At 41.6% G+C, this 12,711-nt stretch overlaps 1 long non-coding RNA gene across 1 annotated transcript in view; it reads left to right on the top strand.

The window, feature by feature from the left end:
• The first annotated feature begins 1,557 nt into the window (after positions 1-1,557).
• LOC308058604 overlaps positions 1,558-12,711 on the top strand; it is a 33,341-nt gene continuing 22,187 nt past the window's right edge. Inside the window, exon 1 of the long non-coding RNA XR_013925909.1 lies at positions 1,558-3,157. This is a non-coding gene — a long non-coding RNA (uncharacterized lncRNA). The remainder of the gene's footprint in view (positions 3,158-12,711) is intronic.

Raw genomic sequence — 12,711 nt, 5'->3', positions numbered from 1 at the left:
TGAACTCTACCCAGACATACCATTAACTCAGCTCCATCAGCTTTTCCCAGATCTCAACCCACTGCTGAAGTTGGTAAGCAGTTCTTCAAAACTTGCCAACCCTCTTTCCTTCCCTTCAAAAAGTGAACTGAAAAGACTGTCCACTTCTATCCAATAATCCAGTATTTAAGGCACAGTTCTGGTTTGTGGGAGTTGGAGGAGAGCAGGAGGAAGAGGAAAAGAAGCTCTGCCTTGCCTTCAACATGTTTGTCTCAAGGCACCATCAAAAATCTGCACAAATGGGGACACAGGTGAGCCTAACTCATTAGGTGATGTATTGTCCCAACACCTGTGTTCTCACCTAAATCCACACTGTAGTCTTTCTGGTTTCTTGTCCCCACAAGAAAAAATGGGAATAAAAACCTTCCTTGTTCTGCAGGGTGTTCTGAACACAAATACATAAAAGACCTAAGATGCTCAGACCGCTTGTTAAGGGAATCATCCTCCTGTCCTGTAAGCACTACTTTAGCACAAAGCACCTGACTTACTAAATTTAAGATGGGCTTCTTTTGAAGTACCAAAAAAAAAAAAAGAAGCACAAAACTTGTTTACAAATACATTTTAGCAGAAAACTCAGCGTACATTGTCCTTTCAAAAGGATGAGTTTGTGTTGAGTTCTTAAAACTTCCTCGAGAAACAGTAACCTGCCCTTCACCACCACCAGCCCCGGACTCTTACCCAGAGTCTCCACCGTGTGCCTAACTAATCAAAGTGTTGTGTTATGATTACCATAGTGACTGCAAACCAACAGCTGCCTTGACATTTCATCTTCTGCTGCTTTTAAAATGCTTTCTTTTTGCCAAGGAAAACTCTTCTCAATTATTTAATTCTTTTTTTTTACTACACACGGTTCACTCCACTTACAGAATAAACATTTAGAATAAAAATCAGTGGAAACTGCTTTGGTTCTAACCACACATTTTGCTAATTGCTTTTATTCTTCTCTCATTTTAAAGAATTTATTTTAAAGTCATTTTAAAGATTTCTGAGGCTGTACACTAAAAAGCTTATGCTCTATTTTGCAGATAAACTGATGATTGTGCACTACTGTGTAGGACAGTGAGCCATCTCCAGCCCCAGGTGCAAGGGCAGCTGCCCAGCCCTACCCAGCCTCCTTACGGGGAGACACCAACCCCATCCTCATGCTCCTAGGCACTCAAATCCAGCTGTCCTGCTTTGTCGTCTCCCCATTTTGCTGCTCACTCTCCCACTGACACTCTTAGCTCTGTCAACTACACACACTTCCTATGGAGCTTTAAGACTGTCACCACTTCTGTCTTTTGAGGAGTTGAGGAGATAAGACAGTAGAGAATATGACTAAACACGCCTTTTTGCTCCTGCCCTGAAAGAGTGAAGGTTGTGCATGGTGAAGCACCTGGCTGGTGTGGAAGCCCCCAGGCAGGGTTTTGGGGATGCTGAAGACGTGGAAGGCCACAGTCCCCTGATGGTGACACAGCCATAGGGTCTAACACCTGAAGTTGCTACGTTTCATGTACAGACAGGGATAAGAAAGCTTGCCCCTGAAATGCTTTCCCATCCTAGTCTGCACTCAAGCTTGTCTCAGGTAGTCCGGTGCCAGAAAGGTGTGGACTGGAGACATGCTGGGGCACGGAGGTGTGTGCAGGACATACTGGAAAGAGATTGACTCAAAATTACAGCAGGGTGGATCATCTGCAGCTTGACCTAAGTAGGACATGCAGGGTGTCTGTGTGTGAGTGTGTGTTGAAGGGATTTTGACAACAGTAAGAATAAGGTGAAAACTCAGAGCCATTCAGATTGAGAAGGATTAGAGTTTAAAATGAAAGATTTAAACCACTTTTTAACTTTTTCCTTTAATTATCAGATACGATGACAAATTAAAATTAAAATTAACAACCCTCATCTGAAAAGCACGTATGTTTAACATGAGGAAGAAGGAAAACACCTTCAGAAGCAGTCAGCTTCCTGTCTTATGCTTTTGAAATCTAGCTGATGGCTCACAGAACGGATCTCAAATATGTATATATATAATCCCCACAGCTAAAAGTCATCTATTTTAAAAGACAAGTGTTTGCTCACATGAGGAACATTGTACTCAAGCATTCAGTCTTTGTGATCCATATGGATTTCATCAACTTGTTTGCCAGGAATTTAGGAAAAACAAACTTTATTCATGTTCCTTAGAGAAATGAATTCAGTTCGTGGACTGTGCAAAAAGAAATACAGCTTGGGAACAAAAAAGTCCAGGGCATTCCTGGAACTGGAAGGTCAGAGAGCCAAAATAATTGATCCACTTAATATGTGAAACGAGTGACTTGGAATGGCATCTTCATCAGCACTGGAAGTACAGAGTTTCAGTTTAGCAAGTGATTTCATATCACGTCCCACAAAGGGCCGCCAAACGTGATGTTCTTTCGCAAGCCCCCTTGGAACCAGGCACTCCCATTGCTCTGAGAGCAGCTTTAACTCCAAGTCTTGGGTTCCCTTTTCTGCTCTTCCTTTGACCTGAGAGTCACTGAAATCCTCTTTTCTGGATGGTCCCTCCCTTGTTGCAGAGATTGAATTGCATGTACTTTCTACATTGGGCAGGAGATGGAAGAGGGAATTTGCTCTCCAAACACAGATCCAAACCCCCATCTTCTCAACCGCCTGCCTGGTCTCCTGGTCACCGCATAAGCACCATGTCCCTTCTTTCCTGATCTCCCCTGGGTCTCAGGATTCCTGCTGTCTTCATGTAGACATGGACAAGCTTCAAAAGAAGGCTGGAGGTTGTCCCACCTCCCCAGCTTTGGTCCAGAGCACCACAACAGGACATTTTCAGAAGACATGGTAGAAATCACTGAGTTTCCCTGACACTTGGGTTTTCTGCTGCCTAGGCTGGAACTGTTTGGAAGAGGTTGACTTTGTTGTATACGCTTGAATGAACATAAAATCTAAGAACTTGCCACTGTGATGATACAAGAAGGCAGCAGCTAACAAATGCTACAGTCTTGAAAGAGTGGGAGGGAGCTGCCAAGACCAAGCAGTGCATCAGTTCACTTTCTGTCTGTCCATCCTTTCACAGATCTACCCCAGGAGGTGCAAATGGCTTGTTCTTCCAAATATGAGCACCTAGTGCTACCTAAGACATGTTTGAGAGGTACTATTCTTCTTCTGTGTCTTTGAGGAGTTTACTCCCAGTAAATACTTTTTTTTTTCATGCTCATTAACTTTTCTGTTTCTTGCAATATTTCTAGACAGGGAAAAATTAAGATTAGTCTCATTTGATGTTATATGTTTGGATGGAGAGAAAAAAACAGCTTCAAATGAGAACCTTTTCAACTATCTTAGATCTCCAACTTAAAGATGGGGTGTATAACCCACTAGAAGGACACATACCTGGAGACTAATCTTCTGGGCTCTAAAGTTAGATGAAATGAAACTTATACCAATTACTTTCTACCATGCCTTGGTATATAAGTTTGTGCATAAAGAATTTAGTGCTATAACCCTAGGTTTGGTTTTCCAAGGTTGATGAAAACCTGTGGAGCTCTACTTAATTTATCGGTATTGTTTTCTGTATGAGAAAGAACAGGAGGTTTCTGGAAGATGTGTTAACATACATTGCTACTGCAAACAGAGGCATTTATCCACAATGACACTAAAAATACTGTCTAAGGCAGGAAATATATACTCTGATTCATTCTTAAAGCAAATAATTATACAGATTAATCTCTATACTGCCCAAATTTAAATAGCCAACCTAAAACTAATGCATTGCAAATCTTTATGGTTGTGACATTATAAAATGGTATCTCATCAGCTTTTAAAGGAAGCTGTATTATTGCTCTGCAACAGGTTTGTTACATTGGATTAAAGTTGCATTAGAACCTTTTCAGTAAGTCAAATGGCATTACTCACTCATATAGCATTCTTGGCGAACCTCAACAAACATTTTTAATACTTAGGAACTCCAAGACAGAGCCAAACAATGATCTGATGTTTAAAACAGGACTAGGCATCTTACTCCAAAATTGCAGCAGGGTGTGGGGTGTGGGGCAGGAGTCATTAGCTTGTTAAGCCTAAAGGCACCTACTTTTGGTAAATGTTACTACGTACCCTTGCATCCTGACCACAGTAATTTAGCCTTTTCTTCGCATGTTACTGTTGAAAATAACTTGTGAAACCACAGTTATTCTTCAAACGATGCTGAGAAAAACATCCATAGCTGATCTGTTCTTAGAAAATGATCCTGATGTATTTTAAGGGTGCATGCGGGACCTGCACAGCCTGGTAGTGGCAGGGAGGGAGGGACTGTCCCCTTCTGTCCCTGGCTGGAAAGGCCCCAGCAGTGTTCCCCCCCATCTCTTTCTCTAAGCAGCGCAAAGGGACCAAATCACATGAGCAAATCCATGGTTACCCCTGCTTAGCATTCAGACGATGACACTTGGCTTGCCCTTCTCATGGCAACAACCACCCTCAAACGCATTCAACTCCTTGGCTGTCCATCTCTTCAATGAGTCTTCAGGTGGCTCTTGGATACGCGCTAAGAAAGTGAAACATCCTGCACGTCATGGGTTAATTTTTATGCCGATGATGATTGTAGCTGTTTGCTTTTTAAACAAATGCCTGATATACACAGTAACTGGCTGAGTGCACAGCCAAAAACAGACCACAGGAAATCTCTTTGACAGCCAGGAAGGCAGAATTGTTAACATGGGTCTGCATTACACTCAAAAAAAAAAAGAAGAAGGAAAAAAAAAAGAAAAAAAAGAAAAAAAAAGGTTGTGAGATCTCAAGGAGAAAAGTTGATGCTTACAAAAAACCCCACAAATGGCTGGTTTCTAAGAAGAGACATCTGTTAGTAGCACAGGCATAATTAACTCTTTCTATTTTATCTGAGGGATTATTGTGGCTTTTCACCCAAGTTTTGTTTTTTTTTTTTTCAACGGAAGTAAAGAAGACTGTGTAATACCAAGCAAATAAACCAGCCTAATATAAAATTCTCGCTGGAGATAAGAAAGCACACTAGGTTATTTATTGCTATATTTTTATATTTTGTTTCAGTTCTCCTTTGATCTTTGTTAACACAGGCTTTAAACTGACAGCTTAGGTCACAATATGTACGATGATATTGAAAGCCAGTCATGTATAAGGGAGTATCAAATTGTTCATTTAGAGCGAGTTACAAGTTTCAGTTAATGCAGTTCTCTGGGGTCTAGATCCATCCATAAAGATAAAATATTTACTGACTTTTTTAAAAAAATGGTAGATAGAGAAGCTGTGTGTACTCCTGTCTTTTAAGGTATAACCATCTGCAGCAGGCACTAGGGTTGATTGTCCTTCCAGTTAGGGTGGTGTAACAAGAGTTGCTTCACAGACGGCGGAGGAATTTCAGCAGTAAATGAAAAAAGAATAAGGCTCATTGTGCTTTTAATTTTGTTTCATGTAGGCAAGAGGGGAGAAAATTGATTTTAGTCCCAGCCTTTTTTTTCTCATACATGTCACTGATGCATTTTCAACCCTTGGAGAATTGGTGAATGTGGGAATACAGGCTCTAATACAAAACACTTGGCCTGTTTTCAGTTCCTAACACATACTCCAGAGTTCATGTTATGGTTATCAGAAAGAATCTATGAAAAATGAAGCTGCACACAACTGCAGACCATCAGCATGGCTTAACCCCGTCAGGCAGGGATGAAGCAGGAAGTGCTTTGTGACACTGACTGGCAGAAATACAAACTGATGAAGAAAACACTCGGCAGGAAAGAGGGTCTTAGACGGTGAGTTAGAGTCGAGGACATTAACTACAACTACACTCTGCCAGGGCCAAGATCAGAGGAGCTTGACATACTTGTTAAAGGTTTCATCAAAAGGATTAGTTCCAGCAGCTTTTTTTAACCTTTCTTACAACACAATTTACCCAAAGGTGGCCAAGGGCAACAGGGGCTGCCCTGTGAGATAACATTTTTAATTGTACAAATGCCATTCTTGATGTCATAATCCTGAGGTTAATGCAGTTGCAGGTCCCGAACAGATGTGCTATAGGCTGCCCGTCGTATGGAGAGGTGGCCACGCAGGCAGTTAAAATGGCCACAGTTGGGTGACGAATTAAGCAACCACCCTGGGTGTTTTCCTACATTTCACCCATGTACTTTTGCACCGTATTAAATAGTCTTAGATCCTATGTAAAGCAAACAAACAAACAAACAAAAATGTCATACAATGTATTACCAAGGGTCAACAACCAAGTATAGCCACTACCTAATGGGACAGCTCAGGAACAGGGCAAGGTGGTCTGTGAATGAGGAAAAGGAAAAGGGGAAGAGCCTAGAAAACATCTGGATACCACCATGCTAAATCTCACACCTTGTTGTACTTTGGGGGTACTGTTTAATGAGAAATATATTTTAAAAAGAGAACCTTGAAGTCTTCTGTTTAATTCAAATACACCTGCTAGATTTTAGCAGAGATCATATTTTCCACATGGGGATTTTGCAGATGGTGTATTCTCTTCTTCCTTAAGAAAAAAACATCTCTTACAAGAGATATTCACACCACACAGCTCAGAGTAAAGTTTTCTTCACTTTTAAACAGAGCAAATGGTTTGCTTCATGTGCTAAGTTGTCGCCTATACACTGGTTCACAAGCAGGGAAGCATGCTTCACTGATGTGACTCAAACACGTGAGGGCTGCAGCTCAGTTAAGCAAATTAACTGAATCTGGGCAAGTTTTATGTGGGGCCAGCTTGACTATTTCTGCACCACACTACCAAAATCCACAGCATGTGACAGAGGAGTTTAGAGATGTTCAAGTGGGGATGGGAATGGGTGAAAAGCAGCAGGCAAAGACACTGGGAAGGGGAAGAACAGTTTTAAGAAAAGGCAGTTCCATCTTGGGGGTCAGAATTTGGGTTGGATGTCACTAGAGGATGCATCAAGTTGGGTGACTCTCATGTAGGCTTTAGAAAGGCTGGGGAAAATCAACAGCTGGTCATATTCCTGTTTAATATGTCATCTGCATTGCCACCAAAAGAGGAGTCGCTCCTCTCAGGTGCAGCAACTGTGATCCAGCATCTTCTACCCTCAGACCTTGGTTATCAGAGGTAGCTCTGTGCATCACAAGACTGAAAGGTATCTCACCATGGCCACAACCTTGTATCACACATATTGGGGAGGAGTTAAGAATTCATGGGAGTGATGCTTTGATTATCAAGGGCATGGTTTATATTTTGGACTTCTAGGTTATTAAATGGTCTCTTGAACCATTTCAGTTGTATATACCAGTTGGTTCTCACAAATTTCACAAACTTCAGTAGTGTGGTACTAATGCAGTTCATCCCTTCAAGAAGTACATTTTACAGAACACATGTCTTTATACAACTACACAGTCATTAAGGCTCGAATTGCCACACAAACCCTACCCTGAACTCCTCTTCATCACTACACCTTACAGCAGTTGGCAAGGAAAACTGTGTATTTGCAGAAGATATGTAAAAGGAGAGTTATTGTTACTAAATAGTAAGGAGGGGAAGGATCACACAAGGAAAGGAGTACTCAGCGTGGTGGAGCCAAGTTACTCAACAAGAAAACTGATGGAATTGGGAGGGGAAGGGGTTATTAAAATGGGAACTGGGGAAAAGCTAGCAGGTGCTGGGGAGCACTCAGGTCAGATAAAGACAACTGCTAGAGATGTCAAGAGCACAAAGGTAACTTTGTGTCTGGGAGCAGAGGGTAGGATAAAAATGACAACTGAACAGGAAATGTGAAAGACTGGGGCTGTAGAGGTACATCCCAGCACAGAAACACGGTGTCAGATGGCGGAGTAAAACACAGACACACAAAAACTGTGAATACAGACACTTGTGAGGAGCTGGGAGCGGGGGTGGGGAGGTGGGGGTGGAGGCGAGGGGGGGAGTAAAAAGAAAAAAAGAAACAGGTGCACTAGAATGGCTGGCACAGAGGGACGATGGTAACATGAAAGCATTTCTGAAACGTGCCAGAGTGGTAAATATTAAGGCAGAAATGCCCTGCCATTAGTCTTTATAAGTGAATGAGATGTCTTTTGAAAGGCTCTCTAGCTCCTATACATACTACAGACTTGATTCAAAACTTCTAGTTGACCTACAAACTGCATTACATAGGAGATCTGGTAGGATGTTCATAATGATCCTCTGATTAAAATATAGAAACGAACCAGTATAAAATATAACAGATGGAGAGATCAGCTTGCATAGATGAAGCGATTTATATCAGCAGTTCTGTGAGATTTTAAGTCATCGAAAGCTGATCTTTTTCCTTTAACAAATGTGTGACTACATTTAGTCAGCGTATGGTAAAGCATATTGCAACATATGCATTCATTCATTTAAAGAAGTGAGTGAAAGAAGAGTTAAAAAAATAAATTGCCAGAGCCTTTATGCAACATACTTTTGTTTAACACAAAGAACACAGAACACTTTCAGTTAATTGCATGTTTGATCATCAATATCCTGTCTTTCGCAAGTAAATACTCCCACGCAAGAAAGTCAAATAAGGCACTTCTGAGTATAGAAGCTTTCAACTACTCTCAGTTTATTTATCTAGGTTATTCCACATGCTGTTGTTCATCTCTCTCAAAACAAGACTTAAAACCAATCTGCTTGATGAACTTTAATAAAAGGCAGTAACAGAGCTAGCAACATAAATTGAAAGTAAACACATAGGACCAGTAACATCCTATGACATGACAGGATTTATGAAACTCTTTCAGCAAAAACACTTCATTAGACTTTTGTTCCAAAAACATCTATACCTAGGATACATGCAAAGTCAAACTTGGTCTCCAAATTAATTGTTTTTATGAAAGGTGAGCACTGCTTTGCTCCTGGCTTCTCTTCAAAAAATTGTTTGTAAGATAAGAGTGATCCATTTCCATCAAATCTGTGGCAAAAGTCCAGCTGTGGTAGTGGTACGGTACAATGTCCCCACACAAACACTACCAAGGTGTCCCAGACATCTCAACCCAGAGGCAGGGGTACCCTCTTTCTGCAGGTGATTCTCGCTCTTTCCACTGCCCATATAGGCAAAGCAACGGCTCTTAAACTGAGATACTTCTTGTGATTTCAGGCGCACCTGAGCTCCAGTTTTTGAGTCTCTCAGATTTTGAGTTTCAGTGGCTAAAAACAAGGTCTAGGAAAACTGTGGGGTCTAACCCCTGTACAGTTAGAACTGGCACTGCAGGACAAGTAGAAATATTCATAACTCAGGTAGCAAAAGACAATGAAGTGAGTCACTTCCACAAGGCCAGCATAGGCCCACCCGGTGGGACCTGTTATTTGAGAACTGGAAGCCTTATAACCCCCTGCAGCCTGGAATACATGGCAGGTAGCAAAAGTGAACTTGGTAAGGACTCAAGAGCGACCCTGGGCTAAGCTCCATGGGGCCATACAGAGCAGCTACCAGGACATGGCCCTTGCAGAACTGTCTCGCTTCTATTCTATGTCTCTAAGGACATATTTGGGTTTTCAAATTCTCTGTTTAGGTGCCATGTCACCTTGGAAGTACTCAATTCATGGTTTCCGTAATAAACTTCCTTTAATACCTAAACATCTTCCTCCTAAGCATGCCCACAACAACCTGAGTTTTGATGATGTCAAGCAAGCTGGCACCTAATTCACATCTAAAGACAGACAATTCACAGCCTACATACCCCTCTGCCTGCAAAGGCTGATCTGGGAGCTGGTTTCGCGCCATAATTTTCTACATCTCTACAAACAAAGCAGGCACTGAAGTCTGAAGCACAGGGACCTCCATCCCTCCATGTGGAATTCACCACCAAGAACCCCCTCCTGGATGCCTGCTATCAAACTTACATTTCTCATAAGTGGCAGTCAAAAGAGGAAAGAAAAGCCTCATATTTCTGACATTGCCAGAGGATAGTTTAACCCTGGCTCCCATCTTCTGCTAGCCTTTATGAGAACAGATGCACTAAGGTAACCAGCTTCAGGAGGTGTTTCATAGCTGGGACTCCATTAGCAGCAGGCGTTTCTTTGTAGCCTCAAAATAGGTGTTTCGCTTTCAGAAGTAGTGCCTAAGCCACACTACCTCAAAAGTATTTCTTAATAGCCAGCTAAGTTTTTCCACTCTGTACCAACTTCTGTGCATCTGCTTTCTGGCACTTTCTCTCCTTGTGGTTTGATTTCACTACTGGCAATGACACAGGTTCCTCTAATTTACTGTCAGCAGTCTGAAAGATGAATGTCGAATCTAAACTAGCCCTCTAGGCTCCCTCTAGAGTAAGTGAAGAGGAATTGGTGTTTCCATACAGTGCTTTATCCCTTACCACAACAGCCCCATCTAAAATGCTGGGTTGAACCCACTTTTAAAAGGATCATTTAAAACAAACAAGATAAAGTGAAATTGTGGAATATAGTACCAGTTAGAAAAGTTTCCCAGTTTCTGCTCAACAACACTGAGAGGTTTTTGAAGACTTTACCTAAATCCTCAACACCAAGTGGGTGTAAATCAATCAGTCAGTTCCTGTGACTGTAGAAGCTGAATACATTATCTTCCAACTTAAGGCTATATAAGGCTTTCCAGTCCCAAACAATGAATGTTAGAAATGGCAAGAGCCTGCGCAACTTGGAGCCAAGCACTGACGATGTTTGAAGTCAAGCTAAAAATACAGCCCCTGTCCAGATCCCAAAGAAGGCAGGCAGCAACTGCAGATGGTTATAGGGGATACAGTGGCAGGGATGCACAAACGTGTGCACAGCAAGACACAACGTTATACCATCACTGCTATTTCATGCTGCCTGCTACCTCCATTCAGTGTGTTTCCTGGAGCTTCTTACAATTATTTTGTTACTTTGCATTCATTCTGAAAGATGTTTTGCTAAATTGGTAAATTCATGTCAGACAGGGCTTGGCTGCCCAGTTTCCAGGTTTGTGTCATGTAACTAGTTAATTCAAATGGCTTTTCAGTAGTCCTTATTCAGCAATTCGGTGCCCATTCAGACTTCTGGTATAAACTTTGTATTCACACATTCTTAGCATGATGCAAAATTTTCCCCCAAATCCAGAGTCAGCAGCTCAGCCATTCCCCAGCACTGCATGAACTAAGCAGCAGGAAGGAGACTTCAGTGCCCAGAGGTCAGTGTTGGGAAATCCTTTCTCTAAATCTCTTCCCTTCTCTCTGGAGCAGGCCCATCTTTCTTCAACTGATCTTGCTTCTTTATACAAACTAAACATAGTTTGTTTAACCTCTTATTGACAAACCTCTAGTGGTAGATTTCCACGGCCGCCTAGTTTAGCATTTAGTCACCCTTATGTCAGAAAGGCTTTTTGCCAAAATCTTCTCCACTTCAGTATAACATTCCTATGGACATTTAGTAAATGTCCTGGTTTCTAAAATAGGATAGATGAATCTCCTCCTTTTGGAGGTTTAATTGAAATGCTATCATCACACACACCCCTTCCATTGCATCTTCTTCTGTTATGCTATGAACCAGCCAATAGCTTTAGTAAGTACAAACTGTCACATGTACTAAAGCACCATCCAGCTCTTAAAGAAGTCCTATGTGTGGCTTTGTGCTGTGGGATGTTTTGAGGAGCTGTTGCAAGTGTCTCTGTATTAACGTGATCATTTCCCGGGTAACTTGACTTTCAGGTCGGAACTACCTTTGTTTGCTCGTGGTAGGATTTAACTTGTCTAGACTTAAGTATCTAACATGTAGTCAGCTAGCCTAAGCATACTGCTTGGATTAGCCCTGAATGAAGTGAGAGAAGTTAATCCCTGGAGAGAGAGAGAGAGAGAGAGAGAGAGAAGAATCCCTGTTTCAGACCATTCCTCTTCAGTGGGATGAATCCATCATCCCTGACTGCTAGGGAACCTTAAAGGATGTTTAACTTGAAGCTAGAGAGACCTTAACCTTAGCAATCAACTCTGGGATCACAAATTGCATTTTTACATGCCTGCTTCCTGCCAAAAATTTGTGGTTTTCAAGTGCAGACTTTTCAGAGGACAGGATAAGAAGGCTTTTACCACTTTTCAATCAATGTCCTCTGTGGTGCTTTAGGACAGCAATAATCCAGCCCCATCCTACCCGAAGTGTGTTGGGACCCTATCCTGTTTAAGGAATTTTTTTGCACAGCTTTGCAAGAAGTACCTGAGTGCTGTAGCACTGGTGGAGATTCGCATGACCTACATGGAAACAAGGAATTAATCACATGGAGTTACATGAAAACCTTAGACAAAACCTCAGGCTTGCAAAGCCAGAAGACAAACCTATTAATTAGGTGTGACCTGCTGGAGGCCCTAAGGTTAGAAAAAGTTTGGCCATCCTGGTGGTTGGCTTGCTTTTTATAATTTAAAACAAACAAACAAACAAACAAAAAAACCCAAACACCAAAAAAAACCTAAGCAGGGCTCCTTCAAAATCCAGGATGATGGTGGTAGGTAGGATATTTTCCCTGCTGATGTTCAGACACTTTCTGGCATTGCACCCTGCAATTTCATTTAGTGTGAAACTGTGCCTTATACTGTCAGTCTATCCCTGAATAAAGATTAGAGGATATGGTTTTATAGAAATACCTAGATTTTCTTTCTTTTGTTCTTTTTTTCTTTTTTTTATTTTTTTTGTTCTTAGTATTGAATGCAGAGAGGAAAAGGCAGGCAGATGCATGTCATAAATAAACCCAAAGTGAACAAAGAACAGATCTCCCAAGGAACTTG

This window comes from Falco punctatus (genome assembly GCF_963210335.1).
Source record: "Falco punctatus genome assembly, chromosome: 2".
Taxonomy (NCBI): Eukaryota; Metazoa; Chordata; class Aves; order Falconiformes; family Falconidae; genus Falco; species Falco punctatus.
Note: the sequence above shows the minus strand (reverse complement) of the source record. Positions and strands in the feature narration are given on the sequence as shown.